Source organism: Protopterus annectens, chromosome 1.part1 (assembly GCF_019279795.1).
Source record: "Protopterus annectens isolate FY-2018-M chromosome 1.part1, PAN1.0, whole genome shotgun sequence".
In the NCBI taxonomy this organism is placed as follows: Eukaryota; Metazoa; Chordata; order Ceratodontiformes; family Protopteridae; genus Protopterus; species Protopterus annectens.
The window spans coordinates 636,186,575-636,204,381 of NC_056726.1; positions in this window are offsets into that span (position 1 = coordinate 636,186,575).

Consider the following 17,807-nt stretch of genomic DNA (forward strand, 5'->3'; position numbering starts at 1 on the left):
CCAAAGGTATATTTGAAGGTGAGTGACATCAGCAGCAGTGCTAAAGGAGGGGTAATGAAAGTGTAGTAAGTGTGAATGTCCACAAAAACAGGTGTCAACAAAGACACACACACTCTCTCACACAAACACACACATTTTTACAATTGCTAGGACCAGGATTAGAACTTCTACCTAACTAGCTACACTATAGTATTACACAATCATTGCAAGCACCATGGAGTTTATATGTTGGAGAGTTGTCCAAAGGTATCTTTGAAGGTGAGTGACATCAGCAGAGGTGCTAAAGGAGGGGTAAGGGAAGTGTAGTAAGTGTGAATGTCCACAAAATTAGGTGTCAACAAAGGCACACACACTCTCTCTCACACAAACCCACACATTTTCACTGTTGCCAGGACCACAATTAGAGCTCTTACCTAACTAGCTTGCTGCACTATAGTATTATGCAGTTATCGCAAGCACCACAGAGTTTATATGTTGATGAGCTGTCCAAAGGTATCTTTGAAGGTGAATGACATCAGCAGCAGTGCTAAAGGAGAGAAAAGGAAAGTGTAGTAAGTGTGAATGTCCATAAAATCAGGTGTCAAGAAAGACACACAAACACTCTCTCACACAAACAGATTTTCACAGTTGCCAGGACCAGGATTAGAACTCTTACCTAACTAGTTTGCTACACTATAGTATCATGCAGTTATTGCATGTGCCACAGAGCTTACGGGTTAAGATTTGGCCAAAGGGTTATTTCAAGGTGACTGACATCAGCATGCGTGCTAAAGTAGGGCAATGGGAGGTGTAGTGAGTGTGAATGGCCTCAAAATCATTCATCTCCAAACACACACACATAGTGTAACAGTTGCAATGTCTGCGATTATTATTTATTTATTTATTTATTTGTTTACATTTGTTGACCGGGAAAATCCAACTGGACACAGGTCCTTTTTCAGCAGAGGCCCGGGGAGAAAAGCTCCACAATAAAAACAACAATTAAAAACAACAATTAATTACAAGTTACAAGAAGTATAGGTAGGTTTTGTTTAACAATAGTAGTAAACAGTTATAGTTAAAAATGAAATTATTTAGTTAAATGGTACAACACTAACTGCTACCTAACTAATTTATTACACTACAGTATTACACAGTTATCACAAGCACCACAGAGCTTATAGGGCTGAGACTTGCTCAAAGAGTTATTTCAAGGTGACTGACATTAGCAGGAGTGCTAACATGGGTAATGGGAAGTGCAGTGTGTGTTAATGGGCCATAAATCATTCCTCTGGAAACACACACACTCAGTCATACACAACTTTACATTTGACAGGACTGAGTTTACAACTGCTGCATGAATACTTATTTGTACTATAGTGTTGCACAGTTATCATAAGCACCACAGACACTATAGGGCTGAGGGCTACCAAAAGGAATGTCTACAGTGATTGACATCAGCACATCATGTGATATAGGCCAATGGGATGTGTAGTGGGTGGGACAGGCCTCATAATGGAATTCTCTCTGTCACTGTCTGTCTCTCTCTTGGGCTTCCATGGTGGTGCAGCGGTAGTGTTGTTGCCTCACAGCAAGAGGTTCTCCCGTTTGATTCTTGTCTGGAGTGTGGGGAGTGCCTTCTGTGTGGAGGTTGCATGTCCTCCCCTCGGTTGGTTGGGCATTCGAAAGACATGCGTAAATGGGCGTGCCTTTGTTGAAGGTTGAACGTCGAGCTGGCACCTTGGCATTTGTGAAAATCTACTGCCAATCATTAGCGGACTGGAGTTCTGCTGTGGCGACTCCTAACCGGGAAAAGCTGAAAGACAACAACAACTGTCTGTCTCTCTCTTCCCCACATCTCTGTGTGTATGTTTGACATATTATAGTCTGTTTGGCCTTAGATATGTGTGTGTATTCCAATCCAATATGTGTGAAGCATAAATGGTGTACAATTTGGTGTGTGTCCACAGACATCTGCAAATGACAGATATGTATAGTCCACTGTGTTGTCAGACATTGGCTTCATTTCTGGAAGTGTAGGAGCATGCCCAGTATGACCTATATTGAGTGTGTGAATCCATTCCAGGTAGGGTTGTACTCAAGTCCATGGTTTGGTGTTCTACACCTACAGCTAGCAAACTGTTTCTGCAGGATATCTGTAGCTAGGTTGACAATATGGAGTCACAATGGGTGAAAGATGGGGGATACTGTAACTATTGCTGTCTGTGCTACTTGTGTTACATGGTTGGTGTTAGCAGAGATATTCAGACATATGTACTGTTTTACACTGTGATGCATTATGTCATCAACTACTGACAGATATAATTATTTGCTCACAGTTATTTACTGGGAAATACAAGATGAATAAAGCTGAGTCGAGTATTGTGGGCCGCAGCCTACACATTGTTGTACATTCCTGCCATTCTGGAGGGGTAGCTACAGACACTTGCTGATGGGTCTGTGTAAATGGTCCAGCACCTTGGTAGTATGGTGGCTGAGGATCCCCTTCTTGTGCATATATCGACTTAACAGAATGGCCATATCCTGCTGTGGCCATACCTCTCAGCTGTACAGATTCACTCAGGTTACCCATAGGCAAGGTTCATATATCTTGTCAGTTCCCCTTCACATTGTGGTTTACGAGCAGGTTTGTAGCCACCCATTAATGGGTTTGCAGGCAGGGGTAGTATGGGCACACATCAGAGTTTCAGACTTCACACACTCCATGACGTCCATGCTTCTACACCCACCCCTCTGTTATTCTATCCCCCCTCTTAACATTATGTGAGTGATATAGGTTCATAGGTTCATAGGTTCATACTAGGCTATCTGCCCTAGGGCATTTATAAGCCTAGCCAGAGTGTGTTTGGCTTTCGCCACACATTTTAAATTAATTTTGCTATGCCTTTTTTTGAGGTTAGTATACTGTGCCTCTGTCCAACAGTGACACAGAAGTGATAGCCGGGGTAAACCTACGATCTCCCATCCACTCATCAAGATTCCTCTTGAAGAGAGTCAATGTGGGACTCTGCCTAACCTGGACTGGGATTTTATTCCAGAGTGAAGAGAGCCTCTAGGTTATGAATCTGTCCCTCCAGCATGTCCTATTTATTTCAGTGCTGAGGTTCAAGTCTCTCGAGCACGTAGCTCGATGGGATTTGGATTTTCTGAGGTGCAGCATGTCCATTAATTCCGGGTTGGACATGGCTTTATACGTCAGGCACAGATCGCCTCTGAGCAGGCGGTATGCCACTGAGTAGAGCTGGAGTTTCTTTAACCGGGCAGCATGTGGCATCTGTTTGAGCCCTTTGATCCTCTTGGTGAGGTACTTTTGGGGTCTTTCCAGTTGCTGCAGGTGTCTGGTAAGGTACATCCCAAAAGGGGCATTGTACTTAATCATGGGCCTGATGAGGGATGAGTAAAGAGGCACGATGACCTCCCCTGATCTAGATGTGAATCCCTTCATGATTAGGTGGGCTATATAAAATGTTTTTCTAACCACTTTGGCCACGTGGTTGTCAAATGAGAGATTGCTATCAACTTGGGTCCCCAGGTCCCTAATGACTTCTTCTGTACTTAATGGATTACCACCTATGTGGTAATTTGTGGGCACTTTGTTTTTGCCAAAGGGGATGACTATACACTTTTTGGCGTTTAGCTTGAGGCCATGGCTTTGGCACCAGTTGTCTGTTTCTATGAGGCCTGAGAAGTATCCCTATAGTTGGTCCTTCATCCCAACAGTATTTATAGATTGGTCCACAGTTCTTGCAGTAGGACATGAGGGTCATACTACTGAGATTTGTCAGTGGCTTACATTTGTGTTCTGTTGACAGTGTTAGGTTGTTAGTTAGGACCCCTTGAGATACCATACAGTGGCACTATGGGTGAGGCACAGGCCTTTGACAGAGGACTGCAGACCATTTGGTAGTAATGCAGGCCATCTGTAGCAGGCCAGTGAATTCTGTCACTCCTACATTCCCAGGCTGCAAGCCAGTGAATTCCCCTGGGGTGACAGGGTAAGTGTGCGAGGTGTTACTGGCAATACGTCCTGTCCATATTGATCCATTGGTCTGGATGCATCCAGGGTGCTGCTTAAAGGTAGGGACCCACCAACCTAGGGCACCTCTTCAGCATGCTGCATTCTGTGGGTATTCCCATACAGAAGTGGGGTAATACTGTACTCATTCCCAACAGCAAAGATATGACCTGTGATAAACCTGTGGCTGATGGGGTGAGTTGAGTGCATGTGTGATATGGAAGCTACTTGCAGCTGACTCACAGATATACCTGGGACATTCCCCTTATGCTGTGTTGTGCATGGACATAGGCAGTCTCTCATTACTTTATAACTGTGCCTTTTGTAGTCTGCTAATAATTGGCCCGACCACATCAGTATTCCATACTACATAGACAACTAATGTGCTGCTAAGCTGTATGTACAGTTCCAGAGTTGTGGGCAGTTGACAGTTACATTATATGCACTCTGCCTAGGGTACTTCCACCTGTGTACTTTGTGTATGTATGGGCCCATGTTCATGGCATGTCCATCTTTCAGACGGTGACAGATATTGACATCTGGACTGTGAGTATGGACGACTGCGGACATGGGTATTGCTGAGAAGCATTGTAGTTGGATCTTCAGTTGTCACAACATGGCCCTGTCAACCATAGTACTGCCTGTAGGCCACTGAGACACAACCCTCCATGCCTACATGCTGACCACTTTCAGACAATATTGAACACACAGCAACCTAACACACAGACTGCTGTATATTGTACACATGCAACAATCTATCCTGTAGATTGGGCCAGGTCAGGCAATCAATGCTACACTATTACTCCTCACACTTACATGTTACTGGATTTCTACACAGGATTGTAGGGGGACACACCTGACAACTTTAAACATTTGTTATGACTGTACTGGTATTTAAGGTACTCTGTTGGCTTCCATTTCATATTGTATTCTGACTTATAATGCAGACTGGAGGCATACCAGTAGAGTACAGATATTAGGTTTAATTGACCTACATTTCATTTTCAGACTTTTTACCCTTCAGAACTAACATACAACTGCCAGACCTGTTGTAATCTGTCTGTGTAGGTCTGGAGGGGGGGGGGGGGCTGTTCACCATTGCCATCATTTGGAGGCCTTAGACCAGCCTTTCTTTATGGTCATCTACACCTGTTCTGCTGGCTGAGGCTGATGGTGGGTATGTGAGCCTCACTGACGTGCATGTGTGTGTCCTATGGGCACCCACAGTTATTTGGGCCACCACATGTACTGCGGTGGGATTTGTCACCTTGTCTAATACTGCCTAGTATGTTGACACCAGTATTTGTTATGGATTTCATGCTGCCCATATAGGTGTCCACTTTAAAATAAGCAGACATCTCCATTGATTATTTTAAACCTGTCTCGCTATGTTAAACTCATTTAACATAGAGAAACAGTTTGTAAAAAGCAACAGAGATCTTGCTTTCTCTGTTGCTTTTTTCAAAATTGTCTCGCTATGTTAAATGGGTTTAACATAGCGAGACAGCTTTACAATAAGCAACAGAGATTCTCCGTTGCTTTTTTTAAAGCTGTCTCCCTATGTTAAACCCATTTAACATAGCGAAACAGTAAAAAGCAACAGAGATCTTGCTTTCTCCATTGCTTTTGCCCACAGCTCTGATGTACTGCGTAGGCATACGCATGCGCAGTACATCAGAACTGCCGCAGAATACCAGACAGCTGCGGAAGGGCAGTAAGGAGGCATTATACAATGCCATTATTTAAGAAAAGTAATTATTTTTTTTCTTAAATAATGTCATTGTATAATAGCAATAACCCACTTCTGGATGTGGGTATTGCTGGATTTACCCACGGTTGGCTTTGTTTGGCCACTCGGGCTTCGCCCTCGTGACCAAACCACACCAACCATGGGTAAATCCAGCATTACCCACACCCAGGCGTAGGTTATTGCTATATTAGAGACAGATGCCAACTGTAACTCTAGGAATTTGGTCTACCTTGCCAGTTCTTGCACTTGTGACCTTGTGCATCATTCTATATTAGGAAAACAAATAGAAGGTTAATGGAGAGAATACTGGATTACATGTATTGCTTGAGGAGGGGGCATGTATATAGTGCTGTAGCCAAACACATTTTGGAAATAGGCAGTCAGCACCATTTTAAGTTCAGTATCTTGGAGATTTTGCATGAAAATATCAGGTTTGGGAACATTAATAACATCACTGAAGAATGAGAAATAAAATGGATAATAAAATTTAGTGCACACCTGGGGAAGGGACTCAATGACCACATAACTATTACATCAACACTGAAAAATAAAAGCTTATGGAAATAAGTTGAAATAGTGTGGAATCTCATGTCTTAGTATTTTTATTATTAATTCATTTTACTGCCTGTATTTTCATTGCCTGTATTTTTAATGTCTGTATTTTCTCTATATAACTTGGCAATGAATGGGTTACTTGTTGCTAATTAGAAATGACTAGTGATAGGCTGTTTTAAATCTATGAGAGGTTATAAGTATGAGTTTCATGGCTGTGTTTTCATTAAGGTCTAAGGAAGCAAACTTACTGTTTATGAAAGTGCTTACCTAATAAACATTTTTAAGAAAGAATGGATTTTGAACATTTGGAGACTGCTGTGAGCTGCTGGAAGTGGATTTTGCTGTTATTTACTTGGTTTGTTACTACACAGCAGTGTTCTTCTGTGTGGATCCTTATAATCTGATTGCAAATGGTAAGTGATAGTTAATACAGACCCCAGATAAACTGCAGAAAAGTCTAATTTCTGTTGTCTTTTTGAGGGCATACTCAAGAGAGATATCTTATAACACTCTTTAACAAGAGGAAGATGGACAAGATAGTACTTGTTTATTGCATATTTTAATTTTTATAGTTTTCTCACCACTAGCAGACGTTGCTGAGGTAACTCAGCTTGCACCACAACTGTTTTTTAAGCCAGTTTGGGAGCTGAGACAAATTCAGAGACAGGAAAAGGTCATCCCTCTTGCCAATAGGAGGACAATATTTTCCTCCATTTCATCTCCTTATAATGCGTGCAATCCAGCTAGATTTGTTTATTATAGTCACAGTCTTAAGTGTAGTGTGGTACAATGTGCAGTAAAATCTTTCACAGAGCCAGTACCTATATTCTTCTTCGTATGCTTAACTCTTCCCTTCCTCATCTTTTTGGTTTCTCATCTCACTTTTATACTTGTTTTGAGTTTCAGCCTTTCCTCTTTCAATAGAGATGTTCAGTTATGCTGCTGTGAAAGAAAGTCAGTTACAGACAGATGGGACAGGGAAGTGACAAGATTGTTGAACAGCAGACTTTTTATATTATATCAGCCCAGTTATATTTTGAAGAATTTGGAGAATAAGTTACACGTTCTTTGTTCATGGGATCATTATTGTAATGTAGAAATTTTGAATGACAAGAGTCCTCCTTTACTGTGTTCATTCTTCCTTCATGTAGGGAAAATAATGCTTTTGTCATAGTCATTCTGTCAGGTATTACAACTATGCACACAGAAATGGGATATAGTGCTGAAGTCATATGAGGCCCTTCTAGCTTGGGTTATCCTACTGGATCATAATGTACTGTGTAATCAAAGTTTTGCAGTTACTTGATTCAATGGTTTGCATTAAAACTCTTTTGAACTGTATGAACAGCAATGTCTGCAGCCTTAACCTAATTATTTTATAGTTGTAGGTTTGTGGTATCTCTCACTTCTGTGGTTTTCGTCACCATGTTTCATTAATAATAGTCACTTTTTCTACTTTCCATATATATTACTTTTCTACTGTCAGCATTTCACATTCAAACAAAATATTAGCGATCCCAACAGTCTGATTTGTAAAAGGCAGAATCTTCATTCAGGACAACAGATGTTCATTTTTATCCCTCCTCCCATTGAAAAAAATAAAGTATAAGCAATATGTTTGTAGGGGCCTGCAGCCTCACATACCTAAATACACAAACTATTGAGATCACATAAAACCAAGGATAAGGTCAAACCTTCACTGTTCTGTGATCTCGCTGCAACCATGACAATGCCCAAAACACTACCAAGCACCAATAATAATTCAGTTTACTCAAACCAGATGACAACAAACATAGTTATGCACCTTAACACAATTATTTATGATACAATCATAAAGACAAACCACAATCACAAAAAATTTCACAAAATGTGAATTAAAATTAATCAGAATACTGAAACCAAAATCTCCAAAGCTCAAAATACTGAAAACTTAAAATACTGAAACTCAAAATATCGAAAAAGAAACACAGGACAGCAACACTAACTATATTGCAGCACATACATACAGAAACATATTACTCTTCTCCAAGTATAGGCATGGAGCAAGCCCCCCTGCACCCCCCCGCTACTTAAATATATCAACTCAGAGATCGCACTTCACTACACTAAGATGAGTTATGTTGTAGTATAGCAAATTAGAAGTGAACATGACGTCTATATGATACTGTGCATAGTGACAGGAACTTTACTCGATCTGTGTAAGTCGTGCTGGAGCCCCTTGATCTTCTTATTTAGAAATCTCTGAGGTCTCTCCAATTTCTGCAGGTGCTTTGCATGGTACATGTTGAAAGGGGTGTTATACTCAATTATGGGCCTGATTAGTGATGAATATATAGGGGTTATAACCTCCTTTGCTCTAGAGGTGATGTCTTTGCTAATCAAGTGTGCTACATAGAAAGCCTCCCTTACTACAGTAGACACATGGTGGTCAAAGTTAGGGTGCAGTCTACTTGTGATCCCAGATCTCTTACCACTTCATAGGTACATAGGGTATTGTTAATTTGATAGTGTGAAGAGACATTGTTTTTTACACAATGGAGGAAATTCAAGAGACATTAACAACTTTAGACCTATAGTAATCTTATCCCCTTACCAAAATACTTGAAAATTGTATAAAAAAATTGCTAGATTATCTCCTGCAGGAAGACCTCCTATCCCTTACACAGCATGGCTACTGTCCTACCCATAGTACTAACACTGCTCTTCTATCCCATATAGATACTGTTGATAAAACAAAAGGTAATGGCAAACTAGTCTATTCATTATTTCTAGACTACTCTAAAGCCTTTGACACAAACTTCTAATTCAAATGACCTCACTAGGTCTATCTCAGCCCACCCTTCTGTGTTTCTAAAGCTACCCGTCCAATTGGTATCAGTCAGTAAAACGGCGCTCCACTCTCACTCCTTATCTCAAAGTCACCACCGGTGTACCACGAGGCTCTATTCTTGATCCCTTCCTCTTTAAGATTTTCACCAACACTCTCTATACATCCACACGACAGGCCATTCTAATACAATAGTCAAATAAAACAACACAAAGATGACCAAAAGCCCTTCTGTAGACACAGTAATCCAAAATGAAAAAAAAAAATGCAGTAGGGCCATCACGGCTTGTAGCATAAAATTTAATGAAGTGCACACAGGGTAAGCGCTTTCAAAAACAATTGCTTCATCAGGTCCAGCACAATGAAATACAAACTGTGAAGGCACATTTTTAAAGCTCAAAAGCACCAATAATGTCATGAGAACAATTAAAACCAATAAAATCATTGGCTTGATTGCATTAAACAATTAGTATAAGACAATCTACAATTAAAAACATTTTGAAATCTGCCCTATACTAGCAAACTAAAAATGCAAGCACAGATCTGTAGCATAGCAAAGAACAGTACCACCATATCAAAAAGAGTCTTGCTTCATCTAAAAACAGTAGGCATTAAACATCCTACCAACAAATAGCTGATAAAACCATTCATTAAACCAGAAATATACCTGCAAAACCGCTAATCCTCTCTTATCCCTGTGTTTGCAGCACTCTACAGGAGGTAATACATTACGAGAAAATGTACCTGAGTTTTTTTATAAACTGTATCATGATTTGGAGAAGGAGTTATTTAATTTGAAGTGGTTGCATTGGCAACGCATGCATTTTGAGGCATGTTTGCACTTTAGAATTATACCCAGGGGTCTATGAGTATTTTGTTTGCCTTCATATGGTATAGAATTCCCATACTTACTAGCCAAGTGGCAAAATATAAATTTAGAATGTAGTTACAAATATATGGAACTGCTAATAGAGTATTTTTCACCTCAGGAGAAAGAACTTACTAAGAGGATTGAGGTTCTACAGTCGCGTTTACTTAATGAATTTGTACATGAAGAGTGCACATTGAAGCTAGATGCACTGTCTCATAAAGTCACCATGTGTGATACACAATTACAGCAGCAGAAATCGAGAAAGCTAGAATGAGACTATGCCGATTTTGCATCTGGACATATATTTGTGTGGCCTAAGCGTGATACAGGTAAACATGTTCCTGAAGCATCACACTCCACGAACGCATTGACTTTGGATGACAATAATATTGCTACTGCTGAGAGAGTTTCTGCAAGTAGTTCTAACTGACAACCTCTTGCCTGTACTCTGCTTGGTCCAACTGTCAGTAATGTTTGTATGCTAAACAATGCTGCAGGAGTTTTGATTTCCACCAATAATGGAGTGACCTTGGACAATATTACTACTGTTTTGGCCTCGCAGCCTGATGATGAAAGGAGTCTGGGAGCCAGACCCAAGATGGGCTCCAATTTTTTACCGTTTGTTCCACAATTACCAGCACAGGTGAAAATGTTCACACAGCGGAACGCAAAGGACAGGTCAATAAACTACGGCAGAAAGAGGAGGAAAATCTCAGTGGAGAGTCTTACGTAGGAGACAGATCTTTGGTTATCAACTTATTCAGCAAAAGAGTTAATGGATGCCCAGAAGAGAGTATTGGACAGAGGTTTATCCTTCACACCTGCTTTGCTGACCACTTTACATAACACAGTTGTGAATCTTAGGTTATTTGCGAGGAATGTGAGTCTACATCTCATGTTTGGCGAAGTCCAGTGACAGCAAGGTTGTCTTTAAGAAACCCAGCATATATACACCTAACATATATTTCCTGGCAGAGACATTTTAATGATACGTGAGAAAGAGATTGAATGTTACATCAACAGTCAGCATAGATCAGGTCACTATAACTTGTCGCTAGAAGAGAGGTGTGCTTTGCATAATCTGATGCATGACAGTGATATCCTTGTAAGACCTGCTGACAAGGGTGGAGCGGTGGTGGTTTTGGATACTGCCAGATACCATTCTGATATATATCCTGTGTTAATGGGAGATGATGCATTTATTGAAGTTGATACATTATCACTGAGGATTATCATACAGAAGGTAAGAATCTGACCTATATGAGCTACATATGTCCAGCTGTATATCTAAAGAATTGTATGAATATTTTGCAGTAGAACATCCAACTATTCCCATTATTTCAGGTTTACCTAAGGTGCAAAGAGCCTTTTCAGCCCCTCCCTCTATGACCCATAGTGGCAGGAGCTGGATGGATTACAGAGAAGCTCTCGATATGGATGGAGAGGCAACTCAGACCAATGGTTGATAACACCTCAAAAGTTTTAAGAGACTCTGCACATTTTCTTGAACAACTTTATGCATTTGCAGATGGTTATAATATAACTGGAGACATTCTTGAAATATTAAAGTAGAGGAGTGGCTGGAAGTCCCAAGGGCTATCCTCAGAGGAGTCTGTGTACTTGCAAGCCTTTGCTGCTCATGCCTGCAAGGCCCCTGATTCTGTAGAACCAATCTGCAGGCGACTACATAACCAGTCTGTTTACGGTCATTCCTAGTGATGTTGGTTTAGATTTCATTAGCAATTATAATGAGCGATTCTCACTACTGGATAGAAATGTTATGACTTGTATATGCAGTCTTCTGAAGATTATTTTGAATAATAATGTATTTTATTTTGATGGCACTCTTTATTTACAGCACATAGCTGTTGCTATGGGAACACCCTGCTCTAACAGTTATGCCAACTTGGTTTTATCGGAATGGGAGGATAGATATGTTTTGCATTGAGATAACCCCTGGTTACAACATGTCCTTTATTTTCGCAGATTTGTTGATGATGTTTTTATTTTATGGGTGGGTGATTAAGCTGAGTTACAGAAGTTTGTGAATTATTTAGAGCCCACTACAGAATTTCTGGGATTTACATTTCATGCCTCCTCTCACCAAATAGAGTTCTTGGATGTTTTATTGAAATGTGATACATATGGAAAGTTTTGTACCACATTATTTCATAAGTCATGCTGGAAAAATGCATAGGGGCAGCATGCACCCACCTCATATTTTTCCTAATATTGTTAACTATCAGTTTTTAAGAGCGTCTAGGCTGTGTACTCAGGAGGATATTTTTCTCCATCAAGCTGAAAAGGTGGCTAACTTAGCTCAATGGGGTTATAAGAACGGAGTAATTAATAGAACCATAGGTGACCTTAAAAGTATGCATTATAAGAAAGGCAAACCATGGTTTTCCTTTAAACAAGGGGATCATTTGCCTGTTATGAGTAGTAACTCTAAAACAGTCAGAATACCACATGTCTATAGTAGTGACTCTAGGCAAGTCTGTGATATTATATGTAGCAATTGGAAACTATTAATGGTGGGCAGCAAGATTAGGGGTATAGTAGGAGATGTTCCACGTTTTATGTATAAAACAAATCGCAATTTGAAGGATATGCTCTGGTATAAAACATTTGATATGGTTAGTGCCATGTTTCAGAGTACCAAGAAAGGCAGATATTCTTGCCAGAGGTAAACTCTAATATCGTTATAAATCCTGTTACTAATAAACGGTATTGTTATAAGGGATATGCTTCTTGCAACAGTAAGAACGTGGTCTATATAGCTGGCTGTGATCACTGCATCTCGTTTTAGGTTGGCAAGACTAATCAGATGTTGAAACAACGCATTTTACAACATGTTGGCCTTATTAGAAATGGATTAGTGAGTAATGCATTATTCCAGCATGTTAAGGAATTTATGGATCATAAGTTCTTTTTTATGGTGATAGATAGTATTAAGCCCACTATTCGGGGGTGACATCAGCAATAACACAGAGGTGGAAGAGACGGATTGGATAGCTGATCTCCAAGCTGATATTCCCCTAGTCTGAATGGTTACATCCCTTTGAAACCTATTCTGAAAGCTCACAGACTATGACACAATGGTGTATTTCAGTGTTTCTCTTATGTTAACAGCTACCTCTTAAGCCTGTGTTTTTATTTTGCAGGTATGTTTCCAGTTTAATTAATGGTTTTATTAGCTATTTGTTTGTAGGATGTTTAATGCCTAATGTTTTTAGATTATGCAAGACTCTTTTTGATATGTTAGTACTGTTCTTTGCTATGCTACAGATCTGTGCTTGCATTTGTAGTTTGCTAGTATGGAGCAGATTTCAAAATGTATTTAATTGTAGATTGCCTTTTAGTAATTGTTTAATGCAATCAAGTTAATGATTGTATTGGTTTTAATTGTTCTCATAAGCTTGTTTTTTTAACTTTAAATCTGTGCCTTTAGAGTTTGTATTTCATTGTGTTGGATCTGATGAAAGGAATTGATTCCGAAAGCGCTTATCCTGTGTGCACTTCATTAAATTTTATGCTACGAGCCATGGTAGCTCTACTGCTTTTTTTACCCTAATACAATACGCAAATGATTCCACCCTCATTTGCACATCTGACAACATGGTACACCTCCAAAAATAAATCTGATGTCATCAATCTTTATCCTTGATGTATGGGACTCGAGACCAAGCCTCAGAACTGTGGCTCAGCTGTTACAACAGCTCGTGCAAACCAAAAACTAGTGAGCCAAGTCCCTACACAGAATGCCTCTCTCTAATTACTTCAGATCTTTGTTTGACACCCTTCTCATAAAGATGTGTCAGCTGAACACTCCTTGAGCTAAGTAAAAATTTTCATTGCTTTTTCAACTATTAGGGATTTTCTAAACCCTTTTTTTCTCTCCTACCCAGTCAGCTTTACTTTTATCTTTTACTGATAGTTTGCCTCTCAATTTTTATTCCTCTTTGAGTGAGTGTGCTATCCCCTTTCCTACCATATTGTTTGGTATCTATCCTACCATTGTTGGTAGTGTTATTCCTTTCTTCTACATCTGGTAGTTCTTGGCTTACCATCATTGGTAGCACTCTCTTTTTCTATCTCTTCTTCTGTGTGTTAGTGTGAGTGTTTCTGCCATTGATCCCTTTTCCAGATCAACATGGCAGATAAGGGCAGGGGTACAACTGATTTCAAACAGTGTTCTGGTTGTGGCAGAAAAATGCCTAATTTGGATGGACATTCTTCTTGTGTTTACTGTATGGGCCTGGAGCACTTACAACAACAGTGGGATATTTGTCATGCGTTTAGTCACCATATCCTCATAGACAGGAAAATAAACTTATTCTAAAAGATCTAATAAAAATGCCCTTTGAAGAGGCCTTATCCAGTCAGTCTAAATCTGCTAAATCTGAGGCATCTTCTCCATCATCATCATCATCATCTTCCCCTGCCTCAAAATCTGAGCATGTTAAAAAGAGAAGTCTCTCAGTGTAGGTTTCACCTTTGGCTCTGGCACATAAGAAATCAAAACTTTTGTCTCCCACAGCTCTTGCAGAACCAAAGGTGGATACCAAAATACCTATGGAACTGTCTCTCTCAGTTCTAGTTGTAGTGATTACCAAGGCACCTCAAGTCTCAGTACCATCCACCTTGGCGCTGACCTTTCCAGTCACTTCTTCCTTGGTGCTGGTTACAGTGCCAACAGTATTTCTGGTACCGGTTCCCTCACTGGTATGGTTAGCTCAGGAACCAAGATTTATTTTGGTTCCTAGAACCAGATATTCTCCATCTCTAGACTCCTTTGTGGGACAATTGCCAAGCCCTTTTTAAGAGAGGCCAGAATCCCCTTCAGCTTTTCAGTCCATTCCTCTAGGAGTCTGACAGATGTTAATGTCATGAGGCTGGTGAATCAGCTCCTTATGTTGAGGGGTCTTTCCACTTCTTCACAGGCTGCACTCCCTTCTGGAGATGGGCAGATTTCTCCAAAGACTCCATCAGATGTTCCTCCTCTAACCACCACTGTGGGTTTAAAGGGCTTGGCTCTGACTTGACCAGTTCCAGCTGTCCTGGTGCCAATAGCTCTCGTTTCTTCAGCTCCAGTCTCTGCCCTGAGTTCCCCAGCTTCTTTGGAACTGAAGGACTCCTGCAGTCATAGCTTTATGATGCCATTTGTGAGCTGTTCCTTGGCTTCGACCTTGATGGTGGTTTCCACAGAGCAGGGTGAGACCATGGTTCTGAGGTTGTCCTTCCCAGTTCTGGGCTACCATCCTTCTGTTGAGGGACCTGCCTTTCAAGTTATGGAGATGGCCTTGGCCTCTGTAGGCTCCCAGCTGGTCCCCACCTCAGAGCTTTTTCCAGGGATTTCCTGTGCTCCAGAGCTTCCACCAACCTCCACACCCAGACAGCAAGCACCAATGCTGCAGGACACCCCTATACAGGGCCCTCTTCTGATTCCTCCACAGAAGTGCCCACTAAGGAGATGACTCAGAAGAGGTCATGTAAGAAGAAACACCTTCATTTCCCAGAGGAATCTGTCTCAGAAGAGACAGTCTTCGATGACAGGTAGGGTTTCCCAGGTCACCCACAGAAGATGTCTCCTTTGGAGACATTCTTGAAATATTAAAGTAGAGGGGTGGCTGGAAGTCCCAAGGGCTATCCTCAGAGGAGTCTGTGTACTTGCAAACCTTTGGTGCTCATGCCTGCAAGGCCCCTGATTCTGTAGAACCAATCTGCAGGAGACTAGATAAAATCCTTTCAGCTGCAGAAGACCAACAGCACTGGGCAAAAGGTTTAGTAGTAGATGCCATGGTATTTATGGCAGCCACCAATAAGGAACTAGCAGAAGAAAGTTCCACTTTTCATCCTCCTAACTGAGAGTCTAAGGTGATGGACAGACTTCGGAAGCGGGTCTATGCTTTTTCAACATTTGTCTTGCAGTCGTTGAACTTCATTCAGAGGGATCTGATCAAGGAGCTCTCAGGTACCCTCCCAGGAGCTGTGTCTGATGAGGTACAGGATAAAGTAGCCTCCCAGCCTGCCACCCTGGAGTTCATCTCTAACTCATCCATGAGGCTTATTGCACATGCAGCTGAAGGGATGGCTAGGACAGCGGGTTCAGGCATAGCCATAAGGAGGCATGCCTGGATGTGTTTGTGTGAGTTTGCGGAGCTACTCAAGTCTTCATTCGTCAATGCTCTGTTTGATGGATCTTCCCTTTTTGGCCCCAAAGTTAGATACTTTAGCCAGGTGTGAAAAAGATGGAAAGACCCTATCTGCCATGGGCTTACACTTTTCTGCTGCCAAACACTCCTATTCCAGGAGCCAGAGAAGCCAGAATATGTGGTCCAAAAAAAACCAAGGGCCTTTCCAGGGCATACGTTGTAATGACTCTTCTTGGGGCAGAGGGAGGAGCTATAATGGAAGACGCTGACCACGCAGCAGAGGTGGCCCACAAAATCAGGGTTCCAGAGATTTTTTTTCAGGGAAACCCTACCAGCATTTCTGAAGGGAGGCTCGATCGCTTGCCTCTGGAGGCATTCGGGGGGAAGACTATCCTTGCACCCACTAGCATGGAAAAAGATATCCACAGACATTTTGGTGCTAAGGATTACTACCAGAGGTTACTAGATTCCATTTGACATTATCCCAAAACCAGGAAGAAGGATCCCCAGTCTTCCACCCAGTCATTGGGATTAGGCTTGAGAAATCTAAATGCTGCTAGAAAGAGTCATCGAAGAAGTCCCGCCAGACCAGCTATGATCCGAATTCTACTCAAGGTTCTTTTTGGTGCCAAAAAAGACAGGGACTGGAGACCAATTTTGGATCTCAGCATTCTGAACAAGTTTGCTCAACAGACAAAATTCTGGATGGTCACGGTTAAGTCTATTCTTCCTTTTTAGGGAGAGATGATTAGATGCACTTTGTAGACCTCCAGGATGTGTATTACCACATAAAAATGCACAAATGCTCCAGGAGGTTTCTCCACTTCTAGCTGGGAGCCAGTCATTATCAGTTCCGAGCCCTGCCTTTCAGTCTCACCACAGTTCCCCAGGTGTTCACCAAATTTATGGCAGCAGTAGCAGCTCACCTAAGACTGGATGTATTCTGAGTGTTTCCATATTTGGTTGACTGGCTCCATACTGCCCCCACCAGGCATCTACTCGAACAGACAAGAGTTGCTGCAGTTCCACTGATGCCCTGAATGTTTGCTCTCATCTAGGTATAATGGTGAATCTCGCCAAATCTCAGCTAAGTCTGACCCAACAATTAGAATTTATAGAAGCCTGCCTGAATACAACCTCTTGCATAGTCTCCCTTCCTACTCACAGACTGCAGAAAATAAGATCACAGGTACACATTGTTCTCTCCAATGACAATGTTCCAGCTTTTCTAGTTCTGCAGGTACTTGGATTCATGGCCGCAGCCATCATATTAGTACCGCTAGCACGGTTCCACACGAGAGTCCTACAGTGGCTTCTATCCTCCCAGTGGTCTATCCTCACTCATCTCATGTCTCAACTCATCAAAATTACCAACCATTGCAAGAAGGATTTATCTTGGTGGATGGAATCTGAAGAAATTCTTTTGGGTTAACCATTTGTTTCACCTCATCCCCAGGCCATAGTGACCACAGATGAGTTGTAGATCGGGTGGAAGGGACATTTTCAGGAAGGACTGTCCAAGGCACTTAGTACCCAATAGAGACCAATCTGGATATCAGTATTCTGGATCTGAATGTAGTCCTCTTAGAGTTGCAAGACTTTCAAACTGTCTTCCCTCTAGGAACAATTGCAAT